A 13,527-nucleotide genomic window follows, 5' to 3' on the forward strand; every position below is an offset into this window, starting at 1 on the left:
GGCACAATTTTTTTTTTTTAGCAAAGTTTGGAATTTTTTTTCACCACTTAGATAAAAAATAACCTAGACATGTTTGGTGTCTATGAACTCGTACTGACCTGGAGAATCATGGCAGGTCAGTTTTAGCATTTAGTGAAACTAGCAAAAAAGCCAAACAAAAAACAAGTGTGGGATTGCACTTTTTTGCAATTTCACCGCACTTGGAATTCTTTTCCCGTTTTCTAGTACACGACAAGCTAAAACCAATGATGTCGTTCAAAGTACAACTTGTTTTGCAAAAAATAAGCCCTCACATGGCCATATTGACGGAAAACTAAAAAAGTTATGGCTCTGGGAAGGAGGGGAGCGAAAAACAAACACGGAAAAACGGAAAATCCCAAGGTCATGAAGGGGTTAATGAGCGGTACGAGTGACCGCTTAACACCGGAAAAAGCTGGGGAGGTGAGCATTGCGCGATATTCACCTGTCCCCGTTCCACCGCCGGGCACCGCTCCGTCTTCCGCGTCCTCTGCCTGTGACGTTCAGGTCAGAGGGCGCGATGACGTGTTTAGTGTACGCCCTCTGCCTGAACAGTCACAGCCAGAGCCGGAGCGGCGCCCAGCGGTGGAACGGGGACAGGTGAATATCGCAAGTGCCGGTGTCCTGAGCGACGAGAGGCGAGTATGCCTTTTTTTTTTTTTTAATCGCAGCAACAGCATATGGGGCAAATTACTCTATGGAGCATTTTATGGGACCATAATCAACCTTTATGCAGCATTGTATGGGGGCAAATGTTTCTATGGAGCATCTTAAGGGACCATTATTAACCTTTGTGCAGCATTATATGGGGCATATTTTATTATGGAGCATCTTATGGGGCCCATCATAAGCTGTATGGAGCATTAAATCATTATATGGGGTGTATTTTGTGTGGAACATCTTGTGGGGCCCATCATAAGTTGTATGGAGCATTATATGGGGCTCCTGATTCGATAAGGATATTCAAAAACACTTAACCTACTGATGTCTCAATTAATTTTACTTTTATTGGTATCTATTTTTATTTTTGAAATCTATCAGTAGCTGCTGCATTTTCCACCCTAGGCTTATACTCGAGTCATTACGTTTTCCCATTTTTTTGTGGCAAAATTAGGGGTCTCGGCTTCTACTCGGATCGGCTTATACCCGAGTATAGACGGTATTTGATACACTGACTATTTTCTAAGTTTTGCCACCTACAAAGAATGGAGAGGTCTGTAATTTTTATTGCAGGTACACTTCAACTGTGAGAGACACAATCTAAAAATAAAAATTAGAAAATCACATTGTATGATTTTTACATAATTAACTTGCATTCCATTGCATGAAATAAATATTTGATTCTTCTTACAATTATTAGAAAAAAAAAAGAAACATTAGAAAAAAGAAGAAACACAAGATGACTATCAATCTTCCTCGGTCTGGGGCTCCATGCAAGATCTCACCTTGTGGGGTATGGATGATTCTGACAAAGGTCTGGAATCAGCCCAGAACTACACGGGTGGTTCTAATCAATGACCTGTAAAGAGCTGGGACCACAGTCTCAAGCATTACCATTAGTAACACACTACTTCATGTATTAAAATGCTGCAGGGCACACAAGGCCCCCCTGCTCACGCCAGCACATGTCCAGGCCCATTTGAAGTTCACCAATGACCATCTGGATGATCCAAAGGAGGCATGGGAGAAGGTCATGTGGTCAGATGAGAACAAAACACCGGATTACGTACCGGTAATGCTCTTTTATAGAGCCACGACAGCACCCACTTGAGAGAGGGGATCCGCCCCTAGGAACAGGAAACCCTATGGAGAGATAAAAGGGGCGGTCCCCCTCGCTCCCACAGTTGGGTTACAGAGATTGCGAGGAACCGCCCACCAGAATTAGTAGGCAATTTGATATCAGCTTTTATCATTAGTTAACTTAGTATGGCTAACTACAAGAACCAAAAAACACCCTTAATCGTGCTTTTATAAAAATAACTTAATAGGGTGGGAAGTAAAGGGGTGCTGTCGTGGCTCTATAAAAGAGCATTACCGGTACGTAATCCGGTGTTTTCTCTTCGCCACGACAGCACCCACTTGAGAGACTTTCAGAGATAGTCATTTGGGAGGGATCACAGTGTTAAGAACTGATCTACCAAAGGACAGGTCAGATGAGGAAGACAAATCCAATCTATAGTGATTATAGAAGGTAGTAGGAGAAGCCCCGGTTGCGGCCTTACATATCAGTTCTATTGGAACTTCTGCTCGCTCGGCCCAGGATGATGCTATCGCCCGAGTGGAATGTGCTTTTACAGTCTCAGGCGGGTTCTCCCCTTTGGATGAATAGGCCAGACATATTGCATCCCGAATCCACCGAGATAAAGTGCCCTTCGTGATTCCATCTCCTTTCCTATGGCCCTGGAAGGAAATAAAGAGAGCCCTGCTCTTCCTCCAGGCGCTAGTTCTGTCTAAATAGGCTAATATGGCCCTCCTCACATGTAATGTATGGTATTTTTGTTCTTCCTGATTCGTAGGGTTATCATAGAAGGAGGGAAGAAAAATTTCTTGTGATCTATGAAATTTAGTGCATACTTTGGGTAAGTAGGAAGGGTCTGTTTTTAGGACAATTCTGTCTGGAAATATAGACATAAACGGTGGATCTATTGACAGTGCCTGTATGTCGCTTACTCTTCTAGCTGATACCAAAGCAACAAGAAGAGCTGTCTTGATGGAAACATGTTTTATGTGAGCTGAATGTAGTGGCTCAAAGGGGTGGTCTGTTAGAGCTTCAAGGACTAAATTAACATCCCAAGGTGGTACATGGGGAATTTGGACTGTCTCTGACCTTTGGCAAGCTGCGATAAACCTGGCTACCCACCTGTCACCTGCAATATCGTGACCATATAAAGCACCAAGCGCAGAAATGTGTACTTTTAAGGTACTGACTGCCAGACCTAAATCGCGCCCTTTTTGAAGAAATTCTAGGACCATAGGGATCTGAATCTCGTTTGATAGTGCTGTTGGGTAGAGGTTTAAGAATTTTTTCCACACTCTCACATAAATGGATGTGGTAGATTTTTTCCTACTTAGTAGCAGAGTGTCAATTACTTTGTTAGAAAATCCTCTCATTTTTAGCAGCCGCCTCTCAAATGCCAAGCAGTCAACCGCAGACCCTTCACCTGAGGGTGGTTGAAGGGGCCTTGGGAGAGCAGATCCTGATCCTCCGGAAGGATCCACGGGTCTGAAATTGACATAATTCTCAGCCAGGAGAACCATGGCCTCTTGGGCCAAAATGGAGCTATTAAGATCACATTTGCTCTGTCCTCCCTTATCTTCCTGATCACCGTTGGAAGAAGTATTAGTGGGGGAAAGGCATATGCTTTCTGGAATGTCCATGGGACTTGCAGAGCATCGAAGATATCTGGATTGTCGGATCGGAACAATGAAGCGAACCTTTTGACTTGTCTGTTGTGTCTCGTCGCAAAAAGGTCTATCTCGGGAGTACCCCATTTTTTGATTATCATTAAAAAGATACGACGGCTGAGAACCCACTCTCCTTGGCGGAGAGTGTGGCGGCTGAGGAAATCCGCTTTTGGATTGTCGACTCCTCTTACATGCAGTGCTGATAAGGATAGGAGGTGCTCCTCTGCTATGGATAGAATGTCGCCGGCTATACACATGAGAGCTTCTGATCTTGTTCCCCCTTGGTGGTTTATGTATGCCACCGCTGTCATGTTGTCTGAAAAGATTCTTGTATGCGTTCCGTGTAACTGCGGAAGAAATTTACATATGGCATGAAAGATAGCCTTCAGTTCTTTTTGATTAGAAGAATCATTCGATTCTCTAGGAGACCACAGACCTTGAACTATTTGATCTCCTAAGTGTGCTCCCCAACCACTAGGACTGGCATCGGTAAAGAGTGTTTTTGAAGGTTTAACCACCCAGGGAACCCCACTGGTAAAATGACTCTGGTCTAACCACCAGGTAAGAGAATCTACCACGTCAGATGGTAAAGATAACCGACTATCCAATTGGCCTTGTAACCTCTCTTCTTCCTGTAGAATTTTATATTGTAATTTTCTACTATGGAATTGGGCCCATGGGACAGCCGGGATACATGATGTAAAGGAACCAAGAAGGGACATCCCTTCTCTTAGGGAAATTAGGGGTTTATTAATCACCGATTGTACCTTGTTTATAATTGCTAATTGTTTAGAGTCGGGAAGAAAGCACCTTTGATTTGTAGAATCTAGAATAAGCCCTAGGAATGTTTGTCGAGTTGTGGGGGACAACCTGGATTTCTCCCAGTTTACTAACCACCCCAATTCCTGTAGGGACGAAATTGTATCAAGTACTCGTTGATGGCATTGGGAAAGAGAGTTGCCCACTATAAGAAGGTCATCTAAATATGGTATTACAAGAGTGTCTTTTAATCTCAAATATGACATTACTTCTGACATTAATTTTGTGAAGACTCTCGGAGCTATCGACAGTCCAAAGGGCATTGCTGTATATTGATAATGCCTTATCTGACCTTCCATTATAACTGCCACCCGTAGATATTGCTGATGTTCAATGAAGATTGGTAGATGGTAATACGCATCTTTAAGGTCAAGTACTGCCATAAAGCAATGGGGAAACAGGAGCTTTATAGTTGATCGTATAGACTCCATTTTAAAGGTTTGGTTTTCTAAGAAGACGTTTAGTCTTTTCAGGTTAATTATTGTTCTAAATGATCCGTCTGGTTTTGGAATCAAAAATAGAGGGGAATAAAAACCCCTTCCTTTTTGATGAGAAGGGACTTCCATGAATGGACGTTTTCCGAAAAACGCTCCTTTCTGCTTAAAGTCTTTATTAGCCCAGCGGTCTTGGTTTTTATAGTCCTTTCTTCTATTAAACGTGGGCTTACGGAACGCTCTCCCTGGCATGGAAGACCACATAATTTAGACTTCGTTTGGGGATCTCCTTTCCACCCCTTTAGCCATAAGGCTCGACGAGCCGCGTTAGTCAGACCTGCCGATTTGGCAGCTAGCCGTATGGAATCAGCTGAGGAATCCGCCAAAAAGGCTGTAGCTCCTCTAATTAACGGTATGGAAGAGATCAGTCTATCTCGGGAAAGGCCGCTCTTTAATCCTTCTTCTAAATCATTTAACCAGACCAACATGGACCTGGCAGTGCATGTGGCTGATATAGCCGGCCTGAAGGCTCCAGTACAGGATTCCCATGCTCTTTTTAAGAGGGTATCCGCTTTCCGGTCCAGCGGGTCTTGCAAGGAGCCGGAATCTTCTACGGGTAGCAAAGATTTTTTAGAAGTGGAAGCCACTGCTGCATCTACCTTCGGGGCTTTTAACCATATAGAGAAATCTTCGTCATTAAAGGGATAGCGTCTTTTTGACGAAGACGGCAATCCTCTTTGTCCCTGGCTTTCCCACTCCTTTTTTACTACATTTTTAATTGCTGGAATTACAGGGAAAGAAGGTTTTTTCCTCTCTGACAGGCCTGCAAACATCACGTCCTGTGGTGTTTTAGGGATTTTTGTGTCTTCAATACCCATGGTGTTACAAACTGATCTTACTAAATTATCGATACTGTCTGTGGGAAAGCATGTATCCCGCTCATCATCTGAGGAAATGATCCTTTGGGACCCATCCGAATCTTTATCTTCAGTCGCAGAGGACTGCTCAGACCTGGGGGAATTATATTTTTTTCTACCCTCGGGAATTTTTTCCGAGCTTCGGAAGGCCTGTAATTCTTCCCTAATCATACTCCTTATATCTTCCGACCTTACTGAAGACTCCTCACGTAAGGTGGATTCGATGCAAGACTGGCACAGCTTCTTTAAATAATTATCGGGGAGCGGCTGAGAGCATAAAGCACATTGTATGTGTTTGGTTTTCCCCGTTCTTTTTGCCTAAGGAATATAGACAAAGAGGGGGAGTGTAATCAGCCTAAGAGGGTACACACACACACTCACCCAGTGAGGTTGTTGTTACAATACCGGCTGATGAGGAGGAGACGGAGGCACAGATGGAACCGACCGGCTTGATTTCTTATCTCTGGCGCTTTTGGAAGAAGATGATCTGCGACTGCTGCTTGTTCGGCTACTAGGCGCAATAGCGGTGACTTCGGATGAAGCCATCGCCGGGTCCTGTGGAGATGCCATGATGGACGCCGGAGGATCAGTGCCGGCGTCCTTTTCTAATGGGGGCCGCCATCTTCTTCCTGCCGCACCCGGAAGTGACCGCTACATCCGGGTCGCGGCTATTCAGTACGCGCCTGCGCTCCCACCAGCATCAGCGCAGGCGCCGTCCTCCTCCTGTTTCACCCCGGAAGTTACGATCTGCTTCCGGGGGATAGTATACCGGACCCACGCTGCCTGCGCACCATGAGGGATGGCGCCGCAGGATCTCCTTACCCCAGCGATTTGGTCCTTGCAGGTCTGCTGGGTGGATCTCCATGAGCCAGGCGACTCCCCGGACCTGGCCTCACAGTACCTGCCAGCAGAGGGGGGAAGCTGCCATAGGACCCCCGACGCTGCTTCCAGCTTCTGGAGCCCTTGCCGTCCCATAAAGGTAAACTGCGCAAGCGGCATCCAGGCTGGGCATCCTCTTCTCTCCAAGGGTCTCCCGTAGGAACAGGAAACCAACTGTGGGAGCGAGGGGGACCGCCCCTTTTATCTCTCCATAGGGTTTCCTGTTCCTAGGGGCGGATCCCCTCTCTCAAGTGGGTGCTGTCGTGGCGAAGAGAAAACAGAACTTTTTGTTATCAACTCCACTCGCCGTGTTTGGAGGAAAAAGGATGAGTACAACTCCAAGAATACTGTCCCAACCATGAAGCATGGTGGGGGAAACATCATACTACGGGGATGCTTTTCGGCAAAGGGGACAGGACGACTGCATGGTATTGAAGGGAGGATGGATGGGGTCATGTATTGCGAGATTTTGGCCAACAACCTCCTTCCCTAAGTAAGAGCATTGAAGATAGGCCGAGGCAGTATTCCAGCATGACAATGACCCGAAACACACAGTCAGGGCAACTAAGGAGTGGCTCCAGAAGAAGCATTTCAAGGTCCTGGAGTGGTCTAGCCAGTCCCCAGACCTGAACCCAATAGAAAATCTTTGGGAGGAGCTGAAACTCTGTTGCCCAGCGACAGTCACGAAACCTGAAAGATCTGGAGATCCGTATAGAGGAGTGGGACAAAATCCCTGCTACAGTGTGTGCAAAGAATTAATCGGAAACGTCTGACCTCTAATTGCAAACAAACGTTTCTGTACCAAATATTAGGTTCTGTTTTTCTATTGTATTAAATACTTATTTCATGCAATAAAATTCAAATTAACTATGTAAAAATCATACAATGTGATTTTCATTTCAAGATTCTCTCTCTCACAGTTGAAGTGTACCTACGATAAAAATTATAGACGTCTCCATTCTTTGTAAGTGGGAAACCCTGCAATATCAGCAGTGTATCGAATACAGTACTTATTTTCTCCACTGTATATGTATGGGCACTTTAAAGCCGAGGTAAATAGAAAATGTTAAAGACATTATGTTAAAAGATATCCAAATCTCACCCACTAGGGGAGTGTGTGCTGTGTTCAATGGAAAAACAACGTGGATCCAGCTGCCCTTAGCGACCCTGAAAATAACCAAGGCTTTTTCATCTATCCCATTGTCTATGCAGGGGACTTGGGGCAGGGCATCGGGAAAATGATTTTTTTCCCCCCCCCCGCAATTCTAAAGATATATTGAGAAAAAAAAGTTACTAAAATGATACGGTGTTAAAATGTAGCCAGATGTGATGGCACAGAGGATCCCTTTATTTTCAGCTATTCTCCATTCATGGCACAAGACCCAAAGGCCCTTCATCCATTTTTACATACACGGCCATTCCTAAACATTAATAATTTCCAGAAAGAAGAAAAGATGTCTTTTCTCTTTTTTTTGGATGTGTCCCATTGTAAAGTCTGGAAAAGTAATGCTTGCATTCTCCTGACCCAGGCATTTTACCGCATTCCTCCATCACTGGCTCGCTGTTTTACAAACTGAAAGAAGGAACACCTGACACTTGTGAGAGCGCTGAAGTGTCTCCGAGCGCAGGAATCACGGGCAGTATTTACTAAGTGCAGCTAATCCATAAGGTGCCTGATGTCTCGGCAAAGTTTAATGAACGCAGATGGAAGACGATTCATTGCTCCCTGTTGGATGGATATGTGCTGATATCGCTATAAACGTGGTCAGTAAAGTTACGTGGAAGCCGATATTCTGTTATGAGGGGGAGACGTCGCTTGTTCTGGGAGTGCAGGAAACTCTGCTGCGTCTGTGACATCTTTCTACAATGCTACAAAATTTCCTACATGACCATCAATCTTTCCTGCAATACTTGGAAATACGCCTACATAAGTTTCTTAAACTTTCATGAAGCTGATGCACACATGTTAAAATGACTGTCGGCACAAAATGACTGTGACAGGGCCAAATATTTAAGTGCATCTTCCCAACTACTTGTTTTACATCAATCTCTGCCTTTCTTTAGCTCTATAAAGCCACAGCTGTCAATCAATAAAGAGGGAGGAGAAAGGTGGAGGATGCAGGGGAAAGCAGGTGGGAAGATGTACTTAAAAGTCAAAGAGTGCACCTAGCCCTCATACGAACGTCATTCTGTGCCGACAGTCACATTAAATACACATAATTCTTGATAGAATTTTCCACTAAATCTGATCAGGTGGAATCTTACATTTCTGCTGCATATCTGTCCAGTAATACAGAAAAAAAAAATGCAACCGATTAAATGCAAAGGGCGATATATTCACCACAACAAAGGCAAGCCTTATGGGGGTGTGCAACAACATGATTACTAAAGGGGGCAAACTGGTACTGCTATCCCAGGCACCTGGAGCTCGCACCCCCAATAACTGCTTACAGTGTTATCTGGGTATTTTAGAGCAATATTATTTGATTGTTGTATAATTGTTTTATGTTGACACATAGTGGTAAAGCATCAATAAAGTACGGCAAAGGAGATAACGAAACTAGACCAGACATTCACTCTCCTAGTATAGAGTGTAATGTCCATCCTGGCCATGGAACTCCTGACCTGAGCTCAACAGCCTGATGTGAGGACAGGTGCACAACACCTGCAGATCACAACACGTGTCCCGGCAGGTATTAGTACACGTGACAGTACAGTACAGCAGAGCTGAGTTTGTAATATATTCCAGGCAGGATTGGTACAGCAGTTTGGCAAAGCTCACTCAGCGATATAGAGCCAAGTTTGTCAGAGGATTAAAAAATCCACAAACAATATAGCCATCCACAGTAGTGGCATGGATGTCAATTGCCTGAATACTCAGGAAGCGATCCACTATCAGAGCCGGCATACAAGTCCTGGGAGCTTGCCAACAGACATGCTTGGCAGGATGAAATGGCAACCTGACGCACCAAAGAAAAGAGACAGCTTGCGGAAGGAGGATGACGCAGTGACTGGCCCTGGATCCAGATACATTGTACTTTTATATCAAACCATACTATTGCCTAATATTTCTTTTCAAATTCTCTTAATCATATATTGATTGGCTGCCAAAATAGGCACCAATTTAGCGTACATTCAATAACCCATTATCTGTATGTAAAAGTCTATGGATTACAACGCAAGCCACAATGGGAATATGATGGATGGAGCTTAGTGTCACACCTGCAGAAACCTTGCACACCTAGACGCCCACACACTGTCTGACTCTATCCTACCACTGGCATCCATATCCTCACTCCACGACAGACAGTGCCACTGCTTTCTACAATGCCACTTTCGCATCAGCTATTGATACGGTTGCCCCTCTCGTTCGTGGCAGAGTGCGACGTATCAATAGACAACCCTGGCACAATAACACCACTAAAAACCTCCGGCAAGTGTCCAGGGTTGCAGAACGGCATTGGAAGAAAACACATTAGCAAGATGACTTCACTGCATTCAAACAGGCAACACTCGCTTTTAAATCTGCTCTCACCTCTGCTAAACAGGCCTACTTCACAACCCTCCTATCTTCCCTATCTTACAACCCCAAAAAGTTATTCAAAACTTAACTCCCTCCTCCGCCCCCCACTGCCCCCTCATCTCTGCTGAGGACTTTGCCACACACTTTATAAATAAGATCAACCAGACAAGGCAAGTCTTCATTGTCCAACCACCACAACCACTTTGTATACCCGACCAATGCCCAAACCCCATAACTTCCCTATCCAACATCACTGAAGGGGGCTTAATTGTCTCCTCTCCAAATCGTACCTCACCACTTGTGCACTAAACCCCACCCCATCTCCTCCCCAACCTCACCACCACTCTTATCCCATCCCTAAACCACCTCTTCAACCTATCACTAACTTCTGGCACCTTCCCTTCTGCTTTCAAACATGCCACAATCACGCCTATCCTTAAAAAGCCAACCCTCAATCCAACAGCTATGTCCAGCTATCGCCCAATATCGCTGCTCCCATTCGCTTCCAGACTCCTGGAGCAGCACGTCCACGCTGAACTTTCCTCCCACCTCTCATCCAACTTGCTCTTTGACAATCTACAATCTGGTTTCTGCCCCCATCACTCAACTGAAACAGCCTTGACCAAAATCACTAACGACCTACTTACAGACAAAGCTAACGGAGAATACTCTCTACTCCTCCTTCTAGACCTGTCCTCTGCTTTCAACACAGTTGATCACTGCCTCCTATTACAAATCCTCTCCTTCTTTGGCATCAAAGACCTCGCCCTATCCTGGATCTCCTCATACCTTTCCAACCGCACATTCAGCGTCTCCCACTCACACACTACCTCCTCATCCCACCCTCTCTCTGTTGGAGTCCCCCAAGGCTCTGTTCTAGGTCCACTACTCTTCTCAATCTATACACTTGGCCTGGAACAACTCAAAGTCCCATGGATTCCAGTCCCACCTTTATGCTGATGACACACAGATCTACCTTTCTGGCTCAGACGTCACCTATCTGCTGTCCAGAATCCCGGAGTGTCTATCAGCCATATCCTCCTTCTCCTCTCGCTTCCTCAAACTCAATGTGGGCAAATCTGAACTCATCATCTTTCCTCCATCTCATAGATCTTCCTTACCTGACCTATCTATCGCAATTAACGACATCACGCTTTCCCCCGTACCAGAAGTCTGCTGCCTCGGAGTAACCCTCGACTCTGCCCTGTCCTTCAAACCACACATCCAAGCTCTTTCCACCTCCAGTCGCCTCCAGCTCAAAAATATCTCCAGAATCCGTCCTTTCCACAACCGTCAATCTACTAAAACGCTTGTGCATGCCCTCATCATCTCCTGCCTTGACTACTGCAACATCCTTTTCTGTGGCCTCCCTGCTAACACCCTTGCACCTCTCCAGTCCATCCTTAACTCTGCTACCCGACTAATTCATCTCTCTCCTCGCTACTCCTGCGCTTCCCCCCTCTGCAAATCTCTTCACTGGCTCCCATTCCCTCAGCGTATCCAGTTCAAATTACTAATACTGACCTACAAAGCCATCCATAACCTGTCTCCTCCATATATCTCTGAACTAATCTCCCGATATTTTCCCTCATGTAATCTCCGGTCCTCCCTAGACCTCCTTCTCTCCTCCACACTTATCCGCTCCTCACCCAACCGCCTCCAAGACTTCTCCCGAATATCCCCCATCCTCTGGAATTCTTTGCCCAACACGTCCGACTATCAACCACATTCAAATCCTTCAGATGGAACCTGAAAACCCACCTCTTCAGGCAAGCTTACAGCCTGCACTGACCCCGCTAACTCCTCACCACTACCGGAGCTACCGCCTCACCAACACCGGAGCTGCTGCAACCCTCAACCTATTGTCTCCTTCCCCACCAACCGGTAGAATGTAAGCCCGCAAGGGCAGGGTCCTTGCCCCCATGTATGTCTGTAATTGTTAGTTTGCTTACTGTAAGTGATATCTATAATTCGTATGTAACCCCTTCTCATGTACAGCACCATGGAATCAATGGTGCTACATAAATAAATAATAATAATTAAAGGCAGGAATATTAGTTTTCAGATAATTCCATGACCAAAGCAGGACGAAGCCTTAACTTCCAGTTCTGTGAGAGGCTATGTGCACACGATGCAGATTTTGCTGCAGATCCACAGCGTCTCCGCAGCTGCGGGTCCGCAGCAGTTTTCCATGAGTTTACATTACAATGTAAACCTATGGGAAACAGAAAACGCTGTGCCCATGCTGCGGAAAAAAAACTCGCGGAAACGCAGCAGTTTACATTCCGCAGCATGTCACTTCTTTCTGGGGATTCCACAGCGGTTTTACACCTGCTCCAATAGAAAACCGCAGGTGTAAAACCACAGTGAAATCCGCAAAAAAAACAACGGCATTTTTGCCTTGCAGATTTATCAAATGCGCTGCGGAAAAATCAGCAGTGGACCATTCTACGTGTGCACATACCCTTATTATTTGGGACCGAGGGAACTGCAAGTGGGACAAATAGAAGAATTGAGATGATCTGTTGCAGTCATCCCTTCTCTGTACAGCCTTGCGGGAATAAACAGGACCTTTTCTTCAGCTTATCATTAATTTTAAAGGTGCATTTGTCATGAACGAGAATTCCTTGTTTTATGATAATCATGCAGTCTAAACAGGCTGCTGCTCACCAACGAGCAAAATGCTTCTTTGTCAGGTCAATGATCTTTTGAGAAAAGATCAGTGTCAGCAGCATAACACCCATGGTCCTGTGTCCCCCAATGAGGCGAAGGAGAAAGGTCATTGTTGTTGGCAGCATATCGTCCTGTGTGAAGAAGACCTGTGCTGCTGTGAACATTGGCAGCCTATGTGCACTGAGCGATCTAGCACATATCTGTCACAGATCACTCAGCGAACATCCTCGTCAGTGGTCTGCCTGTGTAACTAGACCCTTACCTAATTGCAGATGTGTCCCCTGATTCATATGTGGAGAAAATAAATACAAACTTTCGGCTACCTGTGACGTCAGATCATTTGTAAAGTGCATAAATTCAGAGATTTTCGTTTTCTACTAGTGATGAAAGAATGTGCTCGGATAAGGTGTTATCTAAGCATGCTCAGATGCTAACTGAGTGACTTCAGGGTGCTCAAAAAATATGCTCCCAGCGGTTGCATTTCATCTGCAACACATGCAGGGGTAGCCTAACAAACAGGTAATCTCTCCATGTGTTGTGGCTGTAGAATAGCCGTGAGACATGCCGCCGCGGGTACTCGAACGTAGCATTAGAGCACACCGAAGTCACTCGATTAGCACACGAGCATGCTCGGGTAACATCTTATCTGAGCAGATTCACTCATCAGCATTTTCTACGACTTTGGTGAACATGTGATATGTAGATGCTGAGACAGGCATAAGTGACACGTATGAACCCAGCACATATTGTTCCTTCATCTTATCTTTTTTTTTTCTTTACAAAATGGTACTCTTTGCTGCAAAATTGTGTGAAGTTGTGAAATGCTGGGTAGGATCAGGATATGATGTCATGTTTACCT

Source organism: Ranitomeya variabilis, chromosome 6, assembly GCF_051348905.1.
Source record: "Ranitomeya variabilis isolate aRanVar5 chromosome 6, aRanVar5.hap1, whole genome shotgun sequence".
NCBI classification, from domain to species: Eukaryota; Metazoa; Chordata; class Amphibia; order Anura; family Dendrobatidae; genus Ranitomeya; species Ranitomeya variabilis.